The sequence below is a fragment of the Quercus lobata genome, chromosome 2 (assembly GCF_001633185.2).
Source record: "Quercus lobata isolate SW786 chromosome 2, ValleyOak3.0 Primary Assembly, whole genome shotgun sequence".
Lineage (NCBI taxonomy): Eukaryota > Viridiplantae > Streptophyta > Magnoliopsida > Fagales > Fagaceae > Quercus > Quercus lobata.
This window is the reverse complement of record NC_044905.1, coordinates 25,540,119-25,547,519: the sequence shown is the minus strand read 5'-3', so window position 1 is coordinate 25,547,519 and position 7,401 is coordinate 25,540,119.

Here is a 7,401-nt window from a genome sequence, read left to right as displayed (position 1 = left end):
ATTGCATGCGTTTTTTTTTTTTGTTGTTTGGGGGGGGGGGGGATCTAGGATAGGAAGTATTAGAATAATAATTAAGTGATTAAATTCACTATTTTTTTATAGTTTAGTTTTTAAGACAATTGGTAATTTATTAATATGTATCGTAATGAACTCATTGTGAGAATATAGATTAAGTGTTCTTACAAGGTGAGTTAGAGTGAGAAAGGCTAATGAAGCCGGAATAATTTAGATTGTATGTTTCTTTCATTTCACATACTGGCAATTACTTCATCCCATTGTGCTTTGTTTGTTTGTTTTTTTTATTTTTTTAAGAAACAGTACCATTGTTGGTTCTTTATGTAAATTAGATTAAGAAACAATGGTTGCCAATTTAGATTAAGCGTTAAATGTCCCTTCCACTTCCTAAAAATAGTGTCATACTACTGCTACTTCATAGCATTTCTTTATTACACTTTTTTTATTATTGGAAATATAAAGTAGTAATACTATATAGAAATTACGAGAGTGTAATTTACAGAAAATGACGTTTCTATATTACATTCGAAAGCCTTAAATATGTCGTCCCCTTAAAAGTCAAAACGTTGGACTTAGAAGAAGGATTAACGGATCACACAAGCAACGTTGGTGTCTGCCCTTTTTTTTTAAGAAAAAACATTATTTTGACTTTGTTTATTGTAGTGTAAAAGAAGCTCAACAAGAAAAATAAGAAACAGAAAGGAAATTACTATTACTCTTAGAGCTCGTGCGATGCATGGCTTAATTAAAAGTTATATATGTTGAATCTATATTAATAATTTGAAAGTTATATATGTTAAATCATACATAATTTAACATATATAACTTTCAAATTATTAATATAGATTCAACATATATAACTTTTAAATTGGCGAGAGACTTGGCCCCTATTACCCACCTACAATTTGCAAATGATCTATTCATCTTTGCCCAAGCAAATGAGGAGAATATGAATCAGATAAAAGTCTGTCTAGACACTTTTGAAAAGTGGTCTAGACAAAAAGTGAATTTCTTCAAATCTGTAATTATTTTTAGCAAAAATATGTCTCAAGCTTACAAGAGGCGGTTGGCCAATTTGATAGGCATAAATGTCTCAAACAAAAAAGAGAAGTATCTTGGCCTTCCAATGGTTTCGGGTAGAGAAAAGAAGGCTGCAGTAGAGGAAATCATAGAAAAGGTGAAACAGAGGCTTCAAGGTTGGAAAATGAAAACTCTTTCCCAAGCGGGAAGAACCACCCTTATATCTTCAGTTGCTGCAGCTATGCCTTTCCTATCACACCTCGTCTCTACTCCTCCCCTAAAAGGTATGTGAAAAACTTGAAGCCCTTAACAGGAATTTTTGGTGGGGTTGTAGTGATGAGAAAAATCATGGGTTCTATCTTAAAAGTTGGGACTCTATATGCACTCCAAAAGCATTGGGTGGTCTTGGGATAAAAAAAACTGAGGACATGAACCGTGCTCTTGTAGCTAAATTAACTTGGGAGGTGGCTAGTAATGTAGAGAAGCTTTGGGTAAAGATGTTTCAAAAGAAATACGTGAGGGGTAAGAATTTCATGAAGATGCCTATGCCCAAATCCATCTCTTGGTCATCTCAGAGTATCTTTGGCTGCAGAAATGTGGTAAAAAAAGGGCTTTGTCATAAAATTGGGAGTGGGTGGAATACTTGGATTTTGGATGATCCTTGGGTCCCTGAAGAATCAGATTTCACTCCTAAAGTTAAAAGTGGTGTTGTTCCAACTGAGCATTTGGTGGCCAATGGGATAGTGGTAAGTTAGCTGAACTCTTTATTCCAGAATCAGTTAATAGGATTCTTGGAATTCATCTATCACATTGAGCCTCCCAAGATCAAATATTTTGGTGCCTCTCTCCATAAGGGGAATTTACAGTTAAATCAGCCTACAATATTCTAAGATTAGTAGCTCAAGTCCCCCATCAACATCTACGTAGTAAAGACTGGAAAGATATTTGGAAGCTTAAAGCAAATACAAGACTCAAACATTTGTTGTGGAAAATAGCTTGGGGAGTTTTTCCAACTTGTGTAGTTATAAACAACAGGTTCTCCATTCCCTCTATTGATTGTTGTTTGTGTGAAAATGCCTTGGAAACTCTTGATCACATATTCCTTCAATGTGACTGGGCATCCCAAATCTGGCTCCTTGCTCCATGGCCTCTCAATCTTCAAAATATGGGTAACATTTCCATCTTTGTCTGGATAAAGATAATTCTAAATTCTAAAGGTTTGCTTGGTCTAGATGATTGTGATGTAAAGTATTTTCAGCTATATGCTCTAATAGTCCTAGACCAAATTTGGATAACAAGGAACAAAACCAGGTTTGAAGGAAAGAGTTCCAATCCTTTGGAGCTTTCTAGACAAATTCTGAGATCATATGAAGAACATAAACAAGTCTAGAAAGACAATCTTCATAGCCCTATAAGGAAAGCGATATGGAAGCCTCCTCCATATGGTTGGGTTAAATTAAATCTTGATGTAGCTGTAAGAGAAGAAAAAACTTCTCTAGCTATAGTGGGTAGGGATGATAAAGGAGAATTGTTGCTTGCTTGGGCAGAACAAATTGAACCAGGTAGTTCTCTGGTGGGTGAAGGTAAGGCAGCATTTTGTGCCATTAAGAGAGCCATTGAAAATGGGTTTTCTAAAATCATAGTGGAAGGTGATGCTTGGAATGTGATAGATCCTTTGAGTAATGCAGAAAAGACACCTCACTGGAGTATTGTAGAGGTGGTTACATATATTTTGTATTTTGTAAAGTGTTTTGATGCTATTGTATTTTCTTTTGTGTACAGAGAGGGCAATGTTCCAGTCCATCTTTTAGCCCAATGGGCAGCTTTTGTTAATTGGGTAGGGTCAGTTCCCATCTCTAAGGTCCCTCTCCTAGTTTCTGAGGCTATGGAGAGAGAGAGTTTTAGGCCCTCCCGTCTTTTGTACTCTGTTAGTCATAAATAAAATAGTTATTCAGCCAAAAAAAAAAAAGTTATATATGTTAAATCTATATTAATAATTTGTAAGTCACACAATAAAAACAAATAAATTTTACAAATTGAGGGGATGTAAACAACATATCACCACTAGAATGTTATAAACATGTAATTTGGATATGATATACAAAATACTAAGGGGTGTTTGGTAGTGTATTTTGAACAACAGTTTTCAGTGTTTAAACAACAATACACATATTTTCACATATTTTTTTACTTACACGTATTTTTAAAAAATACAAACAATGTTACTAGAATAATATTATCAAATGGACCCTAAATCTTCTAAAAGAAGAATAAGAGATTTGTAGAAATTAATATATCAATTCTCGTGGAAGATACACCAATGAAAGCATGTCTAACTATATTTAATCATTGATTATCAAACCATAAGCATATAAAATATATTAAATTTAAGGGAATTAGCTCAAAAAAAAGCAACAAATACTAAAGAGAAATGTTATGCCTACAACATTTTCACAACAAATCCAAAAAAAGTAACTAATCACTTATGATTTGTTGTAAAAATATTGTGAAAATGTTGTGGATATAATAGTTCTCATAAAGAGAAATGCTATGTTCACAACATTTTCACAACAAATAATAAACGATAGGTTGTTATTAGTTGTTATGAGTGGACAAAAAAGTAATTTAAGTTGTAGATTCAAATTAGAACCAATAACAACTAACCATTTATGATTTGTTGTGAAAATGTTGTAAAAGAAAGACTAAACTAAATCAAAAAACTGAACAATTGGTAGGAAAATTAAAAAAAATACACCAAATAGCCGTGTGTGTGTGTGTGAAAGAGAGAGTTCATGAGGTGTATGTAAAATCAAAAAGGATATAGACGTTCTCAAGAATTAGAAAAGATATAAATAAACAACGATTACATGTTAATTTAGTTTTTGTTATTCAAACTAATCAGGCCTCTTTTAGGTATAGTAGTTGTATGCCACATTGCCACCAACTAACTAAATTTAATTTTTAAAAAAGAAATTTAATAATTTTTCAGCAATTTGATGTAGCCACTTGGTGCAATCACGACTTCTAAGCTCAAATTTTATTATGTAGTATGTGATGATATTTTAATTATCAAGTTTTACAAATTTTTAATGAAATTTTCAAAATATAATAATGTGGGGGTGGGGGGGACGAGAATCCAAGGATACATACAGATAGGCCGAGGATAGCATCATATGTACGGACCTCGTAATACACTAATAACATACCCTCAGGAAAATTCTAACAACCCCTTACTGGAGCAGGAAAACCACAACGCCTAAGGACTCTGAGGACACCTGTGCACTCTCGGGAGGCTGAGATCCCATGCTATAGGCCGTCGAGCACAAACTGAGGATGAAAAGGAAGATTTGTCATCAAGTTAGGAAGAAAAGAAGATAGATAAAGTATCAATCACCTTTCACATTCAATGCTCTGCATCCACTTAGCTGACCGCATTAATGAAGACATGACACCTGAATAGTGTCACCACAACTTATAGTTTAATGTGGGAGCCTTCTAGTAAGGCTCTGATGGGACAAGTATCAATGGAGGTGAACCATGACCCTTCATATGAGGGCTTAGATGAACCTTAGCTACCTATATAAAGCACAGGAATCCCTAGAGAAGGGGGATTCAGAATTTCTAAGGAAGAAACACTTGTAATCTCTATCTCGGACTAAACCCGAGGAGTTCAATACAATCCCTTTAATGTTATCTTTCTAACATACTTGCATAATAATACTTAATGTTAATCTTTCCAATTCCAAACAGTTTAATCTATTCAAAAGAGGGTATATAAGGTTGATTAAACATCCCACCTCAACAAATTAATTGTGTGAGCAAACGTAGCAAGTATATCATCCTTTCAACTTGTCTTATCTTCTTACTGCCACAATTGGCACTGTCTGTGGGAAGGTCTCCTAATTACCCTTAAAAGTCTTCTTACTATGGCCAATCCTAGAAGAAGTGGATCATTGGAATCCATGGGATCCCAGCATAGGGACCATTTTGTTAATCTTGAGCGAGTGAGGGATCGGCATATGGCCCATACCTATAGTGAAAGAGCGCCATCTGTACACTCTGAGCGAACGGGTTAGCATTAAGCCAATCATAATTCATGTGATGAGGAGGTGTATAACCTCAAGAAGAAAGTGGATCGACTACGCCGGCGTCTTTATCACAAGGCTCAAGTAAGGGAAGAAAGGACTCCCACCCCAAGCCAGAGTTCCAGCTCTGAGGATGATAGAAATTATCGACAAAGAAGTAGAACTCCCCACAGCGAGTCTTTCAAGTCGTCATCACGATACTCTTTCGGTGATAGGCACAACCGTAAGAGGTCCAGGACCCCGCCGAGGAAAAGTCAGGGAAATGACGCCATGGGAAAAGCGCTCCAGTAGATATCCCGTTCACCCTTTTCGAGGCATATTAAGTAGGCCAAACTCCCTCGTTGCTTCAATCAACCAACTTTTACAATATACAATGGCAAGACATACCCTGTTGAGCACGCGAGCCACTTTAATCAAAGAATGGCCATCCATTCCAAGAACAAAGTGTTGATGTGTAAATTTTTCCCCTCAAGCCTCAACCCAGTGGCCATGAGGTGGTTTGATGGCCTCGAGGAGGGATCTATAGAATCTTTTGAGGAACTAACAAGGGCATTTGGAGCAAGATTTGTCACATGTAGTCGAGTCCCGAGACCTCTAGATTCTTTGCTTTCATTGTCCATGAGGGAAGGAGAGACCTTAAAAATCTATTCCGATAGGTATTGGGAGATTTATAATAAAATAGATGGGGATTTCAAGGATGTGGCCATCAGAACCTTCTAGGTGGGTCTCCCTACACATTTCGATCTATGGAAATCTCTTACCATGAAGCTTCCTCAGAGCATGCATCAATTAATGGACCGGATTGAGGAGCATAAGAGGGTCGAAGACAATCAGAATCATAGTAAAGGGAAGGGAAATGCTTTCACTCCTGACCACAGAGATAATTCGGCCAGTTGGTTTACACCGTCTCGACTGAGGAGAGATTTTTTCAACCAAGCATCCCGCAACCCTGCTGGACCTTAGATAGTAAACTTGGTATTTAAAGAACCGATCAACCAAATGTTAGAAAAGATCAAGAACGAGCCTTACTTTAAATAGTCCAACAGAATGGGAGGAGATCCCACCAAAAGAAATCAGAATCTTATTGTTAGTATCATCAGGACCGAGAACATACCACGGAGGACTATAGGACTTTGCAAATCATCCTGGATCAATTAGCTAGAGCGGGAAATTGAAGCAACTCTTACACCAGCTTGCAGTTCAAAGGGAACAGCCCATAGTAGGATCTCAGAGAAATAGCGTTCCTCGATCTTCCCTAGGAACAATCAATATCATCTTTGCGGCCCTGAGGAAAGGTTCTAACTCAGTCAATAGGGTGATGACAATATCTCCACAATCAATTGGGGATGAAGAAGGTAGGCCGTCCAAGAAATTTAGGATGCAGGACCAGCCAATCCTGGGGTTTTTTGAGGCCAATAAGGAGGGAACAGTTTATCCCCATGACGATGCCCTCATGGTAACCTTGCGAATAGCAAGATTTGATGTCAAGAGGGTAATGATCAATCAAGGGAGTGGGGTTGAGATCATGTACCCGGATATATTATGAGCTTGGGGCTTAGGATAGAAGATCTAAGCAAATACGATGTCCCTTTGATCAGATTTGATGGAAACACTATTATCCCTAAGGGGATGATTAGGCTACCTGTGTAGACAGGAGAACAGGTGGTGAATGTGGATTTCATTGTCGTGGAGGCTTATTCACCCTATACAGCCATTCTAGCAAGGCCGTGGCTCCATGCTATGGGGACTGTATCTTTAACTCTGCATGTAAAGTTGAAATATCCCACTAAGGAAGGTGTTGGGGAATTATTTGGATGCTAGGTAATGGCCAGGCAATGCATGGTAATGGCGATTAGGCACCAAGTGACTGAAGTTGGTTCCTCGAAGTCAATTCTTGCCTTATAGCAATCACAGCCTATATTATCAGCCCCCTTGGATTCCTTGACATCGTGTGAAGGGCTTGATAAAATCATCATCGGAGAAGACGAAGAGTAGTACTTCCAAATTGGGACTGAGCTCCCACCAGATGAGAAGGAACAGTTAGTGAGATTTCTGAAGAGAAATTTAGATTTCTTTGCTTGGAGTGCATACGAAGCACCTAGAGTTGATCCAGAATTCATTTCCCATAGTTTGAATGTAAACTCGAAGGCAATCCCGAGGAAGTAACAACCTCAACGGTCTTCCAAAGAACATGCTGAGGCTATAAAGGAAGAAGTCTGGAAACTTAAATAGGCAGGGCTATCAAAGAGGTTTTCTACCCCGAATGGTTAGCCAACATGGT